This window comes from Rhinichthys klamathensis, unplaced genomic scaffold (assembly GCF_029890125.1).
Source record: "Rhinichthys klamathensis goyatoka isolate OS25496 unplaced genomic scaffold, OSU_Roscu_1.1 h1tg000579l_1, whole genome shotgun sequence".
NCBI classification, from domain to species: domain Eukaryota; kingdom Metazoa; phylum Chordata; class Actinopteri; order Cypriniformes; family Leuciscidae; genus Rhinichthys; species Rhinichthys klamathensis.
In genome coordinates this window covers 703,158-723,523 of record NW_026607043.1, presented here as the reverse complement: position 1 = coordinate 723,523, position 20,366 = coordinate 703,158, and the positions used below count along the sequence as shown (strand labels likewise).

The following is a 20,366-nucleotide window of genomic DNA, read 5'->3' as shown; positions in this document are numbered from 1 at the left end:
TCCACCCTTATCTTCACCTTGTGCTGTGTCAACACCAGTGGTTCACTCATCACAGGTGTCTGAGACACTCTCATGGGAGGTGGGTAGATTCATTTGCTGAATTATTGGGATGGTCGGGGTGTATTGCACTGGTAGAACTAACAATAGATTATATGAAATTATATATCATTTATATTGGTTTGTATTCATCCTCTTCCAGATATCCTCTTTAAGGCCATCAAGAAAAAGACAGGTATGTGACTTGCCATGTGATACTTTATATGCAATTTTTTTTTGCATAATTATGAATTGGCTTGCATAATAGTATCCGCAATATGATGAAACGTAATGTTACAGCAACCACTGCCTTGAGTAAGTGTTAAATTCTCTCATTCAGTATTCCGGAAGTTCCGTCTGTGACACAGACTACAGCGATGTCACAGACTACAGCGATGTTGACTACATACCAAAAATCAGCTCCGATGAATCGGATGGTAGTTCTTCTGGACATGACATGGTCAAAAGTGCTTTGATACATCCAACATCTCCCAACGAGGCAGGTAGTTCATCTGATCAATTTATGACCGCACCATCACCAAAAAAGATGAAATGCCAATCTAAAGAGACAAACACTTTGTCTGGTGAAAAGACTTTTATTCAGTCAATGCCATCACCAAAGCAGGAACGCAAGGCGTACAACAAGAAGCAGTATTGCCTTTATTGCTCTAAGCCATATTCAAAAATGGCAAGACACCTTGAATTTGTCCATCGCAACGAAGTGGGGGTTGTAAAGGCAATAGCATTTCCAAAACATTCCAAAGAAAGACAAGTCCAGTTAAACCTCCTTAGAAAAAGGGGCAACTTTGCCCACAACACAGATGTGGTGAGACAAGGACATGGGGAGATGATTGCCTGCTACCGTCCAAAAAATAGACAAAGAGCCAAAGAATTTATTCACTGCATTTACTGCCAAGGGCTTTACAACAAGCATAGCCTTTGGAAGCATATCAAAAACTGTCCCCTTAAACCTAAAGAGGATGATGCCCAGGGCAGGAAAAGAGTTCGATCTCTGTGTGCTTTAAACACACCAGTTGGCTTAGAAGTGAGCAAAGGTTTCAAGAAAATACTGTCCTTTATGAACTATGATGAAGTTTCGCGTGTAGTTCATACTGACAGATGCATCATGCAGCTGGGGGAGCACATGTTCAACAGGATGGGGTCTGATGTGACCAAACATGACTACATCAGACAGAAGATGAGAGAAGTAGGCAGACTTCTTCTTGAAGCAAGGAAGATTACCCCACTGAGAACAATGGTAGACTTCTTCATACCAGCAAACTTCAAACATGTCATAGCAGCTGTTAAAGTTTTATGTGGCTACAATGAAGAGAAAAACTCCTACCGCATTCCTTCTTTAGCTCTCAAACTTGGGCATTCTTTAAACAAGGTCTGTAGCATTGTTGAGAGCAATGCCATGATGTATGGAGATCATGATCGTGCTGAATGCGCCCGAGACTTCAGGAAAATACACCAGGCAAGGTGGAATGAGTACATTTCTGCTGGTGCTATAACTACATTGAAAGAAGCCAAGTGGAACACACCACAGATCATTCCTTTCACTCAGGATGTCAAAGTCCTGCACACACATCTTGAAAAGAAACACGATGGGCTCCTAAGTAAGCTCAGAACTTGCCCTTCTGCTGACAGCTACTCTGCTCTAGCCAAGGTCACACTGTCCCAGGTCATCCTGTTCAACCGAAGGAGAGAAGGTGAGGTATCCCGGATGCTTTTGTCAGCTTTTAAAAGTAGGGATTCTTCTGAGCTACACAAAGACATTGCCATCTGTCTGTCTGAGTTTGAGAGGAAGCTGTGTCTGCACTTCACAAGAGTTGAGATCCGGGGTAAACGAGGCAGAAAGGTTCCTGTGCTCCTCAAGCCTTCCATGGTTTCTGCCATGGAGCTGCTCGTTGAAACGCGGGAGCTTTGTGGTGTTCCAGCAGAGAATCCCTTTATGTTTGCCAGATGTGGAGCAATGTCAGCCTACAGAGGTGGAGAGTGCATCAACAAAGCTGCTTGCGAATGTGGCATAAAGAACCCTGAAGCACTGTCATCAACTAGGCTCAGGAAACACATAGCAACCATGTCTAAAATTCTTAACCTTGATGAGAATGAAGCAGACCAACTGGCTGATTTCCTTGGTCACGATATCAGAATCCACAGACAGTATTACCGGTTACCAGAGGGAACACTGCAGCTGGCAAAAATGAGTAAAGTCCTAATGGCCATGGAGAAAGGAACACTGTCTGACTACAAAGGAAAGAAACTTGATGACATTGAAATTGACCCAAATGGTATGAGTATATTTAGTCTGTGTGTATCTGTGCTGTACTTATTTGCAAAACACATCATGTCACAGATACTAAGTATAAGCAATATAGTGTTAATTTTATTGTCATTTAATTATTTAGAGCAACTTGAGGCCCAAGGTGATTCCATGTCAAGTGATGAGGAGGACTACAGTGACCTATCTCAGACAACAGCACCAGCAGAGACTGATCGACCTGTTCAACCTGTTCAATCTGATCAACCTGTTCAACCTGTTCAATCTGATCAATCTGTTTCACAGGTGGATCAATGTAAGAAAAATCTCTAAACTGCACAAACAACAATAATCAAATAAACATGAATTAGCTCCAAGCAGCAATATCCAGCCAAATTCAAATAATCAACACATGAGGACACAATCTTGATTTGGTCTTTACTCACCGATTTAGTTGTAATGAGAATTTACTTTTTAACTATTTCATAGGTTCTTCACACGCTCCAAAAAAGAAATGGGAGGACAGTGAGGTAAAAGCAGTAGAGAGACACATGATGAAGTTCATCAAGACATGCAAAGTTCCTGGTAAGCAAGACTGTGAAAGATGCATTCACGCAGAGCCAGAAGCTTTGAAGCAGCGAACATGGACTGGTGTGAAAAATTATGTGCGGAACAGGATCACGACTCTTAAAAGAAAGGGTGGTTTGTAGGGAGCCATCAACACTTCAACACTTTGCATATTATGCTCTTTTTGTAAGAAATTGAGCTTAATTAAAAGAAATGAGGATAAAGGTGTAGAAATATTCTGAGGATGGAATGAAACAGAATATAAAGTGAAAAGTTAGAGTATAAGAAAGCTAATGAAGAAGTAGAGGATAGTAATATAGTCTAATTTCATTTATTCAGTTTTCTTTGTTCAGTTGCAATGAAGTTGGATGGAATGTCATGTTAAACTTTTTGATATTTCTGTTATAGAGGGAGGAGAGAATGTAAAGATGATAAAGTGAAGAGTGATTAGCTGTGTTGGACATGGGCTGTGGCTGGATGTAACCGATCGGTGAGAGTTGCCGTGTGGAGGCGGGAGGAGCTGAAAACTGAGACGTGAGTTTGACACTTTCTGCTTCCCGTAGTGACGCTTGCGCTGTGTTTGCATACTTTACCACAGCTGAAGTGGAATAAATGCATTATTTGCCAAATACACCGATATTTCAGAGACATTTTGATTCAATACATGTACTGCTTAATACAGCGTCTGTTTGTACAAGAATATAGTTCAACATAAGCCTAAATCCCAATGAAGTGGGGTCTACATTGTATCAGTTTTATTTTGATAACCATGACAATATAACATCGCGACTACATGAAAAGAGCTTTCACTGTTATAAAAAACAGATTTGTGCGGTGGATTCGGCAAATCGTGGATCAGTTGTGTCGTCATCAGAGCTCGTGAGTCGCTCTGGAGAAAGTGCTCTGGCTGAGTCCTGCTCTCGAATCGCTCTCGCCGTACTCTGAGACCATACGTCACAGTCACGGGGCGTCGCTGTCTGAAGCCGTACACAAGCTCTAACCGTCATGCACTGCTCAAGTCAGCCGTCTGTGCAGCGCTGTCCAACAAGTTCAACAAGCATAAAGCTCTCCTCCCTCTTTACATCATCTTTATATTCTCCTCCCTCTTTACATCCCCTTTACATTCTCCTCCCTCTTTACATCTGTAAAGTAAAGGGGATGTAAAGAGAAGGAGTGAATGTAAAGAGGAGAGAATGTAAAGAGGATGTAAAGAGGGAGGAGAGAATGTAAAGAGGATGTAAAGAGGGAGGAGAGAATGTAAAGAGGATGTAAAGAGGGAGGAGAGAATGTAAAGGGGATGTAAAGAGGGAGGAGAGAATGTAAAGGGGGTGTAAAGAGGGAGGAGAGAATGTAAAGAGGAGAGAATGTAAAGAGGATGTAAAGAGGGAGGAGAGAATGTAAAGAGGGAGGAGAGAATGTAAAGGGGATGTAAAGAGGAGGAGTGAATGTAAAGAGAGAATGTAAAGAGGATGTAAAGAGGGAGGAGAGAATGTAAAGAGGATGTAAAGAGGGAGGAGAGAATGTAAAGAGGATGTAAAGAGGGAGGAGAGAATGTAAAGGGGGTGTAAAGAGGAGGAGTGAATGTAAAGAGGAGAGAATGTAAAGAGGATGTAAAGAGGGAGGAGAGAATGTAAAGAGGATGTAAAGAGGGAGGAGAGAATGTAAAGAGGATGTAAAGAGGGAGGAGAGAATGTAAAGGGGATGTAAAGAGGGAGGAGAGAATGTAAAGGGGGTGTAAAGAGGGAGGAGAGAATGTAAAGAGGGAGGAGAGAATGTAAAGGGAATGTAAAGAGGGAGGAGATAATGTAAAGGATGTAAAGAGGGAGGAGAGAATGTAAAGGGAATGTAAAGAGGGAGGAGATAATGTAAAGGATGTAAAGAGGGAGGAGAGAATGTAAAGGGAATGTAAAGAGGGAGGAGATAATGTAAAGGATGTAAAGAGGGAGGAGAGAATGTAAAGGGAATGTAAAGAGGGAGGAGAGAATGTAATGGATGTAAAGAGGGAGGAGAGAATGTAAAGAGGAAGGAGAGAATGTAAAGAGGGAGGAGATAATGTAAAGGATGTAAAGAGGGAGGAGAGAATGTAAAGAGGGAGGAGAGAATGTAAAGAGGGAGGAGATAATGTAAAGGATGTAAAGAGGGAGGAGAGACTGTAAAGAGGGAGGAGAGAATGTAAAGAGCATGTAAAGAGGGAGGAGAGAATGTAAAGGGGATGTAAAGAGGGAGGAGAGAATGTAAAGAGGGAGGAGAGAAGAGAATGTAAAGAGGGAGGAGAGAATGTAAAGGGGATGTAAAGAGGGAGGAGAGAATGTAAAGAGGGAGGAGAGAATGTAAAGGGGATGTAAAGAGGGAGGAGAGAATGTAAAGAGGGAGGAGAGAATGTAAAGGATGTAAAGAGGGAGGAGAGAATGTAAAGGATGTAAAGAGGGAGGAGAGAATGTAAAGGATGTAAAGAGGGAGGAGAGAATGTAAAGGGGATGTAAAGAGGGAGGAGAGAATGTAAAGAGGGAGAAGAGAATGTAAAGAGGGAGGAGAGAATGTAAAGAGGGAGGAGATAATGTAAAGGGGATGTAAAGAGGGAGGAGAGAATGTAAAGGGGATGTAAAGAGGGAGGAGAGAATGTAAAGAGGGAGGAGAGATTGTAAAGAGGGAGGAGAGAATGTAAAGGATGTAAAGAGGGAGGAGAGAATGTAAAGAGGGAGGAGAGAATGTAAAGAGGATGTAAAGAGGGAGGAGAGAATGTAAAGAGGATGTAAAGAGGGAGGAGAGGATGTGAAGAGGGAGGAGAGAATGTAAAGAGGGAGAAGAGAATGTAAAGAGGGAGGAGAGAATGTAAAGGGGATGTAAAGAGGGAGGAGAGAATGTAAAGAGGGAGAAGAGGATGTAAAGAGGGATGAGAATGTAAAGGGGATGTAAAGAGGGAGGAGAGAATGTAAAGAGGGAGGAGAGAATGTAAAGAGGGAGGAGAGAATGTAAAGAGGGAGAAGAGAATGTAAAGCGGGAGGAGAGAATGTAAAGAGGGAGGAGATAATATAAAGAGGATGTAAAGAGGGAGGAGAGAATGTAAAGAGGGAGGAGGGAACGTAAAGAGGGAGGAGAGAATGTAAAGAGGATGTAAAGAGGGAGGAGAGAATGTAAAGAGGATGTAAAGAGGGAGGAGAGAATGTAAAGAGGGAGGAGAGAATGTAAAGAGGGAGAAGAGAATGTAAAGAGGGAGGAGAGAATGTAAAGGGGATGTAAAGAGGGAGGAGAGAATGTAAAGAGGGAGGAGAGAATGTAAAGAGGGAGGAGAGAATGTAAAGAGGGAGGAGAGAATGTAAAGAGGGGGGAGAGAATGTAAAGAGGGAGAAGAGAATGTAAAGAGGGAGGAGAGAATGTAAAGAGGGAGGAGATAATGTAAAGAGGATGTAAAGAGGGAGGAGAGAATGAATGTAAAGAGGGAGGAGAGAATGTAAAGAGGGAGGAGAGAATGTAAAGGGGGATGAGAATGTAAAGGGGATGTAAAGAGGGAGGAGAGAATGTAAAGAGGGAGGAGAGAATGTAAAGAGGGAGGAGAGAATGTAAAGAGGGAGGAGAGAATGTAAAGAGGGAGGAGAGAATGTAAAGAGGGAGAAGAGAATGTAAAGAGGGAGGAGAGAATGTAAAGAGGGAGGAGATAATATAAAGAGAATGTAAAGAGGGAGGAGAGAATGTAAAGAGGGAGGAGAGAATATAAAGAGAATGTAAAGAGGGAGGAGAGGATGTAAAGAGGGAGGAGAGAATGTAAAGGGGATGTAAAGAGGGAGGAGAGAATGTAAAGAGGGAGAAGAGGATGTAAAGAGGGATGAGAATGTAAAGGGGATGTAAAGAGGGAGGAGAGAATGTAAAGAGGGAGGAGAGAATGTAAAGAGGGAGGAGAGAATGTAAAGAGGGAGGAGAGAATGTAAAGAGGGAGAAGAGAATGTAAAGAGGGAGGAGAGAATATAAAGAGGATGTAAAGAGGGAGGAGAGAATGTAAAGAGGGAGGAGAGAATGTAAAGAGGATGTAAAGAGGGAGGAGAGAATGAATGTAAAGAGGGAGGAGAGAATGTAAAGAGGGAGGAGAGAATGTAAAGAGGGAGGAGAGAATGTAAAGAGGGAGGAGAGAATGTAAAGAGGGAGGAGAGAATGTAAAGAGGGAGAAGAGAATGTAAAGAGGGAGGAGAGAATGTAAAGAGGGAGGAGATAATATAAAGAGGATGTAAAGAGGGAGGAGAGAATTTAAAGAGGGAGGAGAGAATGTAAAGAGGATGTAAAGAGGGAGGAGAGAATGTAAAGAGGGGGGAAAGAATGTAAAGAGGGAGGAGAGAATGTAAAGGGGATGTGAAGAGGGAGGAGAGAATGTAAAGGGGATGTAAAGAGGGAGGAGAGAATGTAAAGGGGATGTGAAGAGGGAGGAGAGAATGTAAAGGGGATGTAAAGAGGGAGGAGAGAATGTAAAAGATGTAAAGAGGGAGGAGAATGTAAAGGGGATGTAAAGAGGGAGGAGAATATAAAGATGATGTAAAGAGGGAGGAGAGCTTTATGCTTGTTGAACTTGTTGGACAGCGCTGCACAGACGGCTGACTTGAGCAGTGCATGACGGTTAGAGCTTGTGTACGGCTTCAGACAGCGACGCCCCGTGACTGTGACGTATGGTCTCAGAGTACGGCGAGAGCGATTCGAGAGCAGGACTCAGCCAGAGCAGTTTCTCCAGAGCGACTCACGAGCTCTGATGACGACACAACTGATCCACGATTTGCCGAATCCACCGCACAAATCTGTTTTTTATAACAGTGAAAGCTCTTTTCATGTAGTCGCGATGTTATATTGTCATGGTTATCAAAATAAAACTGATACAATGTAGACCCCACTTCATTGGGATTTAGGCTTATGTTGAACTATATTCTTGTACAAACAGACGCTGTATTAAGCAGTACATGTATTGAATCAAAATGTCTCTGAAATATCGGTGTATTTGGCAAATAATGCATTTATTCCACTTCAGCTGTGGTAAAGTATGCAAACACAGCGCAAGCGTCACTACGGGAAGCAGAAAGAGTCAAACTCACGTCTCAGTTTTCAGCTCCTCCCGCCTCCACACGGCAACTCTCACCGATCGGTTACATCCAGCCACAGCCCATGTCCAACACAGCTAATGTAAAGGATGAAAGAGGGAGGAGTGAAGGTAAAGAGGGAGAAAATGGGGAGGAGTGAAGGTAAAGAGGATGGAAAAGAGGGAGGAGTGAAGGTAAACAGGTTGAAAAGAGGGAGGAGTGAAGGTAAACAGGTTGAAAAGAGGGAGGAGTAAAGGTAAAGAGGATGGAAAAGAGGGAGGATTGAAGGTAAAGAGGGAGAAAATGGGGGAGGAGTGAAGGTAAAGAGGATGGAAAAGAGGGAGGAGTGAAGGTAAAGAGGGAGAAAAGAGGGAGGAGTGAAGGTAAAGAGGATGGAAAAGAGGGAGGAGTGAAGGTAAAGAGGGAGAAAATGGGGGAGGAGTGAAGGTAAAGAGGATGGAAAAGAGGGAGGAGTGAAGGTAAAGAGGGAGAAAAGAGGGAGGAGTGAAGGTAAAGAGGATGGAAAAGAGGGAGGAGTGAAGGTAAAGAGGGAGAAAATGGGGGAGGAGTGAAGGTAAAGAGGATGGAAAAGAGGGAGGAGTGAAGGTAAAGAGGGAGAAAATGGGGAGGAGTGAAGGTAAAGAGGATGGAAAAGAGGGAGGAGTGAAGGTAAAGAGGTTGAAAAGAGGGAGGAGTGAAGGTAAAGAGGGAGGAGTGAAGGTAAAGGAGGAGGTAGAGATTTTGATGGGTGGATGGAGGAAATATCGAGGATGGTTGTGCACTGAGAATCATTCCCACCTCCAAGTTAATTGATTTTTCATTGTTCTTTTTTTTTTTTTTTATGTTTTTGAATTTCTGTCATTAACTGCAATGTGTACTTTCAACACAATGTGTTCAAGACTGTTAATATTAAAGAGTCATTTAATTGGAGTGTGTGTCACTCGAGTCCCCAAAGAGTCATTTAATCGGAGTGTGTGTGTCTCTCAAGTCCCCAAAGAGTCATTTACTTGGAGTGTGTGTCTCTCAAGTCCCGAAAGAGTCATTTAATCGGAGTGTGTGTGTCTCTCAAGTCCCCAAAGAGTCATTTAATCGGAGTGTGTGTGTCTCTCAAGTCCCCAAAGAGTCATTTAATCGGAGTGTGTGTGTGTGTGTGTGTGTCTCTCAAGTCCCCAAAGAGTCATTTAATCGGAGTGTGTGTGTCTCTCAAGTCCCCAAAGAATCATTTAATCAGAGTGTGTGTGTGTGTCTCTCAAGTCCCCAAAGAGTCATTTAATCGGAGTGTGTGTGTGTGTCTCTCAAGTCCCCAAAGAGTCATTTAATCGGAGTGTGTGTGTCTCTCAAGTCCCCAAAGAGTCATTTAATCGGAGTGTGTGTGTGTCTCTCAAGTCCCCAAAGAGTCATTTAATCGGAGTGTGTGTGTCTCTCAAGTCCCCAAAGAGTCATTTAATCGGAGTGTGTGTGTGTCTCTCAAGTCCCCAAAGAATCATTTAATCGGAGTGTGTGTGTCTCTCAAGTCCCCAAAGAGTCATTTAATCGGAGTGTGTGTGTCTCTCAAGTCCCCAAAGAGTCATTTAATCGGAGTGTGTGTGTCTCTCAAGTCCCCAAAGAGTCATTTAATCGGAGTGTGTGTGTGTCTATCAAGTCCCCAAAGAGTCATTTAATTGAAGTGTGTGTTTTTTTTGTTTGTTTTTTGGACAATTACTACACTTTACAGAAGAACATGACTAATGTGTTAAAGCCCCAGTGAGTTAGCCTGGCTCCGCCCTCCTACGCACTTCCGCTCAATTTTATTTTCCTTCAGTACTACGTCTGGGATTGTGCTGTAGACTTTGGTTTCCAGAAATAATTTTTTTACCGGTCCAATCAGCGAACAGAGGGAGTGGCTGAGAACGATGACGTTGATGTAGCGCGTCAGTTTGAGTTGGAGTTCAGTAATGGCAGCGGAGAAAGACGTGAGAAAATCTATTCGGTCCGTTGTTGCAAAACTGCCGAATATCCAGAAGTTAAAGCCGGAGCAAGATCAATGTTTGCTAAGTGTTGTTGGTGGCCATGATGTTGTGGCCCTCCTCCCCAAGGGGTTCGGGAAAAGTTTAATTTTCCAGCTCACTCCGCTAGTGGTGAATGAGTTAGCTAAGGCGAACGATAGGATGCAAAGCCGATAGTTGTTGTCGTCTCCTCTTGTTGCACTAATGGAGGACCAAGTGAGGGAGGCAGAAAGGTTAGGAGTTGGTGCTGGGCAGCTCGGCGTGCACGATGATCACTGTACAGCATTTGCGGCAGATCCGAAACGACCGCAGCGGCGTATTGTTAATGATTACACCCAGCTTCGACAGTTGACTGAATACATCACTGTCCTTAGTGTCAAATAAACATTTAGAATTTAGAATTGTTCCTTGAACTCTTAAATTCGATGAACAAAACATGCAGCTCTCGTTGACAGACATCTTATTCTAAACATAATCCTCTGATCATTCGGACTTGTTTTTTTATTGCTTAAAACAATACACAAGTAATAACAGAAAACATAATACAAAAACAAACAAAAAATAATAATAAAAACAAAACAAAAATAAAACAGTAGGAGGATAATATAAAATAAACATGAACAAGTTAAGAGAATTACATGACACTGAAAAAGGAAAATAATTACAAACAGTTAATGTTTTTAAGGCTTTTTTTGTTCTCAGACAACTTAATTGAAAAGAGGTATTTTTAAAATTCTTTCACAAATATAAGAAAGAGAGGTTTAGCATTTAGATATTTAGATTTATGAATATGGAATTCGGACTTGTTGTTTCCAGCCGGTTACGGCGCATGACATACGTCACGACCACACGTTAGCGATTGGCTATGGCAGATCCTGAGTGACGCTGGGCAGATCCAATAGTTTTGAACTTTAACAGAGAACCCGCCTACAAGGAAGTAAACGTTTCTCAATGGAGCGAGGCCAGACTCTCTGTACAAATGAAATGTACGAGAGTCTGGTAGAACCAGGCTACCAGTGAGTAGCCAAAGACTCAAGATGTTTTTGTGATAATGATTATTTTGCAGTCGATGCTAAATTAACTAGAGGGATGCAGGCCGTGGTCTTAGAAAAACTATTTAGGCTATATATATATATATTAGTTTGCGTGCCGTGTGCTCGGCTGCTTGCTGTGTTGTGATCGTAATTATACGATCACGCGAGAGAGAAAGTAGATGTGTGCAGTTTCAGCCGTCCTCCTCTGATTGTGATGTGATCGAAATAACAAACAAAACAATTTTGTAAAATGATATATGAATCATTTTTATTTTATCATATATCATTTTACAAAACTTTTTTGTGCATGTGCTCCCGCACACACAATTTCAGTCACAACACGCAGTCAGAGGATGCGCTGAAACATCAGCTCGCGATGCTGTTCCCTTCATTCATAACTCGGACTGAGAAGGATAGGCTATATTTGTGTAAATAGTTGTGCAACTGCGCAAACTTTATGAAGTTTAATGTTTGGGTTCCAGGGGAATTTATGACTGTTTCACCTTTTCAACCTCATCAAAGTTTCGTAATTAGTAAGTTCTGTGCTTTTTCTCTTTTTTTTCTTGTGTGCTGACTGATGAGGGGCCGATGTGCCTTGGTGAAACGGTGTTTGTACATGTAGCTTATTTTTTTAATTATCGTGGCAAGCAATCATAAAATACAGCATATTGCACAAAAAAAAAGCAATTTACTGAGAAACGGACCTCGGGTTTGGGTCGGGCTCAGGCTTAAAATATAACTGTAATGTTCGGGTCAGGTTAAATGATTTCGGGTACGGGCCGGGTTTGGGCTTAAGTTTAAAGCCTGTGCTGACCTCTACTTCAGGCACATAACTTGTAAAATTTCAGCAATTATTAAATGACTTCTGTAGAGCTGTTTTACAGTTGAAATAGAATTGAGCTGAATAATGACACTATTGTCTTCAGTTCCATCTTTGGTTCTCTCTGATAGTCAATCAATCAAATACAGTCAAATGAATAATATTTCTGAATGTTAATTGTCATTCCCCAACTGAGCAGTGAAGGACACTTCATCTCAAGCTACAAATCAGACAAAAATGTTGGCTACCCATTTTCTGTGATCTTGACGAAATAAAAATAAAAATAAAAAACTGTTTACTCACTAAATATATACCATCTCAACAAAGTCCTGATATTATACCTTTACCAGAATCTGTGTATCACCATGGTCCTCAAAGTATGACTTAACCAGAGTCTGTGTATCACCATGGTCCTCAAAGTATGACTTGATCAGAGTTTGTGTTTAATGTCCCCAAAATGGACATAAAAAATACTGTCCCTAAAGTGAAGGCAAAATGTCAGGTCTTTAAGGAAGACTTTTATTAATAAAATCAAGTGATAAGTGTGATGACAGCTTCTCCAGAAGTGCAGTCATGTCTTTCTTTTGTCTCTAGACCCTTCAGAAAGGGGTGTCCCTAAAGGTAGGGTTCCCAGTCATACGTCCTCACATTGTGGTTAAGTAGGTATGTGTGTGTGTGTGTGTGTGTGTGTGTGTGTGTGTGTGTGTGTGTGTGTGTGTGTGTGTGTGTGTGTGTGTGTGTGTGTTGTTTATGTTGCTAGGTCCCTAAAGAACTTTATATAAAAAAAATACATATAGGTACAAGGGTTTATCCCTCAGGACCTACCAGAGGAAATACAAAGATGAGAGAGGAGGAAAAAAAGAGGGAAACTTAGAAAGTTATAAAAAGAGAGGGGGAAAACATGAGATGCACAAGAAAGCACAGAAGAGAACATGAACTAATCTAGATGCAGCAAGAATGGACGGATCAATCTTGAAGCATCAATACTTCAGATACTGCTGAATCTATGCTGCCACTGCTGAATCTTCAGTGCCTCAGAAGTAACTGCTGAATCTAATTTTCAGTGCTTAGGCAAAAGAAATCATATTATCCACAAGTTATGAATGTGAGTTTGCAGTCTATATTGAATGTGAAACAATAAAAAAGATTGTGTGCCTAATAATACAAACATAGAGTGCGACAATGAACAAATTACTCTTATGAACTGGTTCATTTCAGTGAATCAAAAACATACATTACGAGTGTAGTCCAATTGCCGTAATGAACGACTCCTATCCATTCTTTTAATGAATAGTTCTATAAGACGAGAGAAAATTTCTTTCAAATGTAATTGGATTATGGATGGATTTGAAACATACCTAAACGAAAACAGAAACAGAATTGAACCAAATCAAATTAATAGCTTGTGAATTGAATTGAATCAAAGAATCTGTATCGATACCTAGCCCTACAAATAAATGCATAAGCTTCAAGTGTTCAATAGAACTGTTAAAAAAAAGAGATGTTTAGGGACTTTATATGATATAATATGTAATATTAATAGCTTTTTAATGTCAAATGGATATAACTACAATAGTATCAGCCTTGATAGTACTTGATATCTGATTGGAAAAAAAAAACTAAGCCACAGAGGGAAGGAAAAAGCAGTAATGAAGCGTTCTGAGCGACCATGATAACGTGTCTCTCTCTGCACAGATGGGTTCAGCTGGAGTCTGCTTCGCCTGGGGGAACCTTGGTGGGCACAAATCCTAAATCACATATGTCCCCTCAGGCTCATTTCTGCTGTTTGCCTCCAGACACCACAGCATTAAGAAATTTTGAATAAGAACTTGAATAATACTCTCTCTCGCAGACACATACGAATGCCACATCATGACTATTTCTTCATGGCGGAACAGAGATAAAAATCCTTAAACAGTTTGTTCAACTCTGTATACACATATGACATGATCAATACTATTAAGGCATAAATGCCAAGGTCAATGGCAAGGGGACACAGGGTCCTCCTGGTTGTCATAGAGACCTTCCTCGGTCTCCATAGTTACCTGGCCCTGTCTTAACTGACCTCCTGTGGCTCATCAATTTAGTGACCCAAAGACATGACTCAGATTGTATATTAGTCGATCTGTTCTGTGCGATCAATAACAATGCCACGGCTGAACTCCTCTTCATTTAATCAAAGACCAAGACTGTTCCGTCATTTGTGAATGATACTGCTCATTACATTTGTCTCTGCATCAAGGATGGGTTGGCCATAGGGAGCGCTGGGGCTTTTCCCAGTGGGATGGCCTACTTCTGGGACAGCTGCCGAAACCAAATTCAGATGTGAAATAAATAAACAAACACACAAAGATTTTACAGGCAGAAAAGGTAAAGAAATCATAAGGCTGCCCTATTAAAATAGTGAAATATGCAATTAAATGTGTCCCAATCTTAGCTTTGTGTCACCGTTTTTCCGTGCTGAATATGATTTTCTTCTTAATTTTACTTGTAAATTTATGATCGAAACTTTTTTTTTTCAAACATTTATACTTTGTAACGTCTGAAGAACAACAGACAAGGGAGGCTCCGTTTCTGACCTTTTTAATCTGAACGCAAAACATCATGAACACACCAGCCTAATGGCGCTTTTCCACTGCTGGTACGGCTCGGTTCGGCTCGGTACGGTTCGACTCGGCGCGGAACGGTTCGGCTCGTTCGCTTTTCCACTGCGTGGTACGACTCGACTCGGTACGGCACGGTTCGGTTCGCTTTAGCTCGGTTGCTTTTCCACCGCAGTTAGTACCTCTTCAAAGTGGGTGGGACTGATCGTTATTTTGTCCCTACACTGTTTGTAGGTCCGGTGATAGCCGTGTGCGGCTAAGAGCTGAGCTACTTCTTGGAACACTTTTTCATTCCGTTTTGCCCCATCCAGCTCTCGCTGGATCCGCTCCTCGGCAACCAACGAGAGGAACGTCTGCACCTCGTCCACTGACCACAATTCAACCATTTCTTTTTAAAGTTTAAAAAACAGATGCTACGGCGTTGGCTGTTGTCTACTGGTTATTTAAATCTAGCGGGTTTAGTGTCCAATGACGCTGGTAGTGACGATTCTGTCTGACCAATCAGTGATCTGCAGTGTTTTTACGTCACATTTTAGTACCGGTACGGTACGCTTGGAACCTCAACAGACCAGGTACCATTTAAAGCGAGCCGAAGCGAGCCGTACCGTACCGGACCATGCAGTGGAAAAGCACCACAAGTGAGCCGTACCGAACCGAACCGTACCGTACTATGCAGTGGAAAAGCGCCAAAGCGTGCCGTACCGAACCAAACCGTACCGTACTATGCAGTGGAAAAGCGCCATAACTTACTCGCTCGTTTCTCTCTACCCGGCCTTTTCCGAACTCACCGCATTATAGCTACAATATGTACTTTTTTTCGCCGCTAGGGGTCGCTAACAAAGGCGTAGGTTGATGATGCAAAGCATTAAGTGGAATAATGGATCTTGTTGACAAGCTGATGGATCTAATAATGTTTATGGATGAGTGAATACATTGATGTTTTTAACATGACTGTGGTATGAAGCAGGGTGAGATTGCTAATGACTTGAGTGACAGATATCAGCGGCACACGTGAATCCCGCGAATATAAAGTAATAAGGACAATTAATTCTACCGAACTACACGCAAGTGCTTTATTACTACTCACACAGGTCAGTTTATTAGATGAATGAAACTTGTGAGGTAACGCAGCGCTGTTTCACTTGGTCTGACAGTTACACTATCACACTAAACTGCATTCGAGTGTGTTAAATGTTATTCTATGTGTTAGTTTGTTGGCTGTATGAGACTAGCAGTAAGCTATAACATACTGAATAACATACTGATCATATTCTAACATTTCATCATGTTGAACTATATAACATTGATTAGTTTTATATACATTTGCTCACCTGTCTAATAAAGTACATCCAACACTCTTGACAGAGACGCCACTCTGTCAAGTCGAAGTTAGTTGCGGACGTAGAGCTCTTGGCATCTAGAAAATGATATTGATCCTCGTTTTAGTCCTCTTTTTGTCTCAAAGTCTGCTTGCCATGGTCCAAAATGTTTGAACAAAACAACAACAGAGTGAGCGTTGGACCCACTGGATTTATTGTTTCTTTGCGATATAAAAACGTCTATTTCAAACATATAAAAATATTATGAAATTGAATATACACTATTGTTCAAAAGTTTGAGATCATTAAGATTTTATGTGTATATGTATATATATATATATATATATATATATTATAATTCTATATATATATATATATATATATATGTTTTTTTAAGAAGACTCAAGCTCACCAAGGCTGCATTTATTTGACTGTTCACTACTTTAATATAGTATACTTTAATAATAATACACAGAACCTTCTGAAAGGCTATGAATGGAGAAACATTTTAACTATCTGAACCAGACAAAATTTAACCCTCTGTGTGTGCCAGTGTATCACATGACCATATCTCCCTGTGTGGCTGTGTCTGGAGCTGAGGTCAAAGGTCACGTGAGAGGGAAATCTGAATAATAGCCATGAGGGAGTCCGAGATAGCTTGAGGAGAAAGAGGGAGGTATTTCTCACAAAGGCCCAGTTTGTTAGTCTTTCATGATGGAAAGAAAGAAAGAAAGAAAGAAAGAAAGAAAGAAAGAAAGAAAGAAAGAAAGAAAGAAAGAAAGAAAGAAAGAAAGAAAGAAAGAAAGAAAGAAAGAAAGAAAGAAAGAAAGAAAGAGATTTTGTCCATTATTTGCTCTGTGAACACACAACTGCAATAACAACGAATCCAGCAGGATGACAAATATTATCTTACAAAATGTAACATAACCAGAAACAACTACAACACATGCACGGTAATTTTGCCAACTCATCAGGCCATGACAGCACAGGTCAGGAATTTAGCTTAAGATGTAAAAGGTCACATGTGCACACATAAAATAATGACAGAGAAACTCTCACACACACACACACACACAGGATTTTACAGTCTTAACAAACATGCCTACAGGGGCGCCCTGTGTTCCCCTCTATTCTGCAACATCAGAGCTTAAATTAAATCAGATCAGGCTAAGCTGAGCTGGAGGAAAAGCCCAAAACCAAATCATCTCAGCACTCCAATCCAAGTCATTCAGCTCAATGCCGAACAACGATCGCCAACAGTGCTTCTGGCAAGCAAACTATCTGAAAAAGCCCATTCCATGCTTCTAGCAATGTGAGTAAAAAAAAGGGAGTGGACAAAAGATTACAGCCTTTTCAATTGACTATTTTCTCTGATTATAGGCAAAACTCTCAAAAATATTTATTTAATCTAAAATAAAAAAATATATAAAAAAATTCAAATATAATAATTAAATATAAGTAACTAAATAAAGAAATGAAAATATACTCTATATTTCATGTCCAATTATTTATTTATTTGGTAAGTAGATGTACACTAAACGGGATTACAGATAGCCAGACGGTCATTATTGCAAAATAAACCCAACAATTTGTTGTCCCTATGAGCTTAATGGGAATTATTTATCAATAATGACCGATTGACTGTACATTATCCATTGATTATTTCCGCAATGAAGTTTCTAATTTGCTCTGTAAAAATTACAGATTTTAAAACTAGGTTTGTATGATTCAGAGTGTATATTTTTTAATATTCCGTGCATCTAGTCTATAATAATTATTGGATTCTTTTAAGTCCCTACTTTTATCCACCCAGAATCAACTATTCTATTATTAACTCAAGGGGTATCATATGTTGCTCCGCACCTCAAGCATACGTACTTGCATTTCAAACACACAGTAAGGCAACACACCCAGTGAGCACTGGAGTCTCAGATCGCTTTATGAGAGACGGTTAACCTTCCTCTGCCTATATGCCTGTGACAGCTGTCAGCTTTGAAAAGACACCAACCTTTCATTTCACACAAGGGAGAGCCAGTGAGCCTCTCTTTGCAGGCTTTCAGGTGGAGGACACTCCAGCAGCCCCTGCATTATATAAGAACAGAGTGGTTTCACATTAGCCCACTGACTCTGAGGGCATGAACTGATGGAATATTAAACAAATGAAAGAGAGACAGGGCAGGATGCATGTGTAGTTCGTTTCTATAGCCCTGCAGGTTTGAATTTGTACCTCCAACACATGATGAGCCTTTTACTCTGCTTCAATAAAAAGACTGTCGTACTTGATCAAATATAACAAGATCAAAAAGCATGTTTATTTTGAAAAGAATAACTTTTCAAAAAAAATTTACATGAAGCGGAAATTGCAACCGACTTTTCCCCCCATTGTGATATACAAGAGAGATGGCGTATTAAAAAAAAAAGTATATATATATTTAAATATATATACTGTATATATATATGGCAGGACAAAATAATGATGTGCAAGGATGATACAGTAAAATTCCATTAAGAAATAATTGTTCACATTGAATAAAATTTTCCTAAAATTTTTACAATTTTAACATTTTTCATTTTAGAAACCAGTACACATGGACAATTTTGCCAATGTCTACCAGACCTAAAGTATAAAAATTTACTTCAATGTTCACCAAATTGTGACATGTTGAAGGAAAACAAACTAACATGATTTCCATCTTTAAGAACTGTTTAATATTTTATAAAGTATATATATTAAGTATAGGCCTATATATTATTATATTTATAATATTATCCATATTTTGACCTCTTCGTCCTCAAAGATTAATGATGCTTAAAGTTGCTTTAAAATCCAATATGACACTGCAAAAACTCTTCCAGTAAAACGAGAACTTTGCTTAAAAAGCAAAAAAAAGTGTATAAGAATTTGTTTTCAAAGAATATATCTTGAATTAAGTTTATTATTTCGTTAAATTCCAGATATATTTTCTTAAATTAAGAGTAAGACATATAATATTGTGATATTTTGTAAATGTTTCTTGTTTTAATGATGTTTAAATAGTTTTACTGGACAACAAGGCAAACTACTAATTAAGAAAATTATTTTATTTCAGTGTGGAACTAAATTTAAGTATAATTAATAGTATAAACAACATTACATCAGTGTGGAGAAAAAAAAATATTTTTTTAATTGTGTGAGACTAAATGCCACTGATATGATCCCATATAGTCAACTTATTAAGCATTCTAATCATTATGTTTAGTAATTACTATTTATTTGGTGCTTTCAGGAAATTCCTTATTTCAAAAACATTCTTTATGCGTTCTATAGCACCTCCCGTATACTCATGTAATGTTAATGTCTCAAACACTCGCAATGCAGCCACCAGAGACCTGTGCATTTGACAGAGAAATCTCTCCCCTTCCTTCTTTTATTAAAGTCTGCATGCATAACATCTACACTCAGGATGCATCCTTCCCCCTCTCCATATCTGTGTTCCCCCCGTGCCTCCTCACATATTCTTTTAATCTCTGCTTGGTGCTGTTATAATTGTTCTCTGTTCCTTTCATGATTTGTAACTAAGACCCAGAACGATTGGAACACAGATGAGTCCAGTGACAGCTCACACTGAGATCCAAACCTTGTATGTCTGGTGTGGTTGATGTGTCTGGGTACAACACTGATGATGAAAGACTTGAAACTTTAGAGTGATGTACAGTATGTCATCGTCTGCCATGATATGAATGGCATCAGGTAACTGTTACTGGCTCCATTACACTACTGTCCTTTTACTTAATTTGACTTTTGGTCTGTTTTCATTGTATGCAGCCACACTTAAGGCTGTACAGGTCCTTCTCAAAAAATTAGCATATTGTGATAAAGTTCATTATTTTCCATAATGTAATGATAAAAATTAAACTTTCATATATTTTAGATTCATTGCACACCAACTGAAATATTTCAGGTCTTTTATTGTTTTAATACTGATGATTTTGGCATACAGCTCATGAAAACCCAAAATTCCTGTCTCAATAAATTAGTATATCATGAAAAGGGTCTCTAAACGAGCTATTAACCTAATCATCTGAATCAACTAATTAACTCTAAACACCTGCAAAAGATTCCTGAGGCTTTTAAAAACTCCCAGCCTGTTTCATTACTCAAAACCGCAATCATGGGTAAGACTGCCGACCTGACTGCTGTCCAGAAGGCCATCATTGACACCCTCAAGCAAGAGGGTAAGACAGAAAGAAATTTCTGAACAAATAGGCTGTTTCCAGAGTGCTGTATCAAGGCACCTCAGTGGAAAGTCTGTGGGAAGGAAAAAGTGTGGCAAAAAACGCTGCACAACGAGAAGAGGTGACCGGACCCTGAGGAAGATTGTGGAGAAGGACCGATTCCAGACCTTGGGGGACTTGCGGAAGCAGTGGACTGAGTCTGGAGTAGAAACATCCAGAGCCACCGTGCACAGGCGTGTGCAGGAAATGGGCTAGAGGTGCCGCATTCCCCAGGTCAAGCCACTTTTGAACCAGAAACAGCGGCAGAAGCGCCTGACCTGGGCTACAGAGAAGCAGCACTGGACAGTTGCTCAGTTTTGCATGTCATTCAGAAATCAAGGTGCCAGAGTCTGAAGGAAGACTGGGGAGAAGGAAATGCCAAAATGCCTGATATCCAGTGTCAAGTACCCACAGTCAGTGATGGTCTGGGG

General features: G+C 40.4%; 1 long non-coding RNA gene across 1 annotated transcript in view; it reads right to left on the bottom strand.

The window, feature by feature from the left end:
• LOC130075486 (uncharacterized) overlaps positions 1-17,764 on the bottom strand; it is a 158,575-nt gene extending 140,811 nt beyond the window's left edge. Inside the window, exon 1 of the long non-coding RNA XR_008805525.1 lies at positions 17,690-17,764. This is a non-coding gene — a long non-coding RNA (uncharacterized LOC130075486). The remainder of the gene's footprint in view (positions 1-17,689) is intronic.
• Between the last annotated feature and the right edge of the window lie 2,602 nt (positions 17,765-20,366).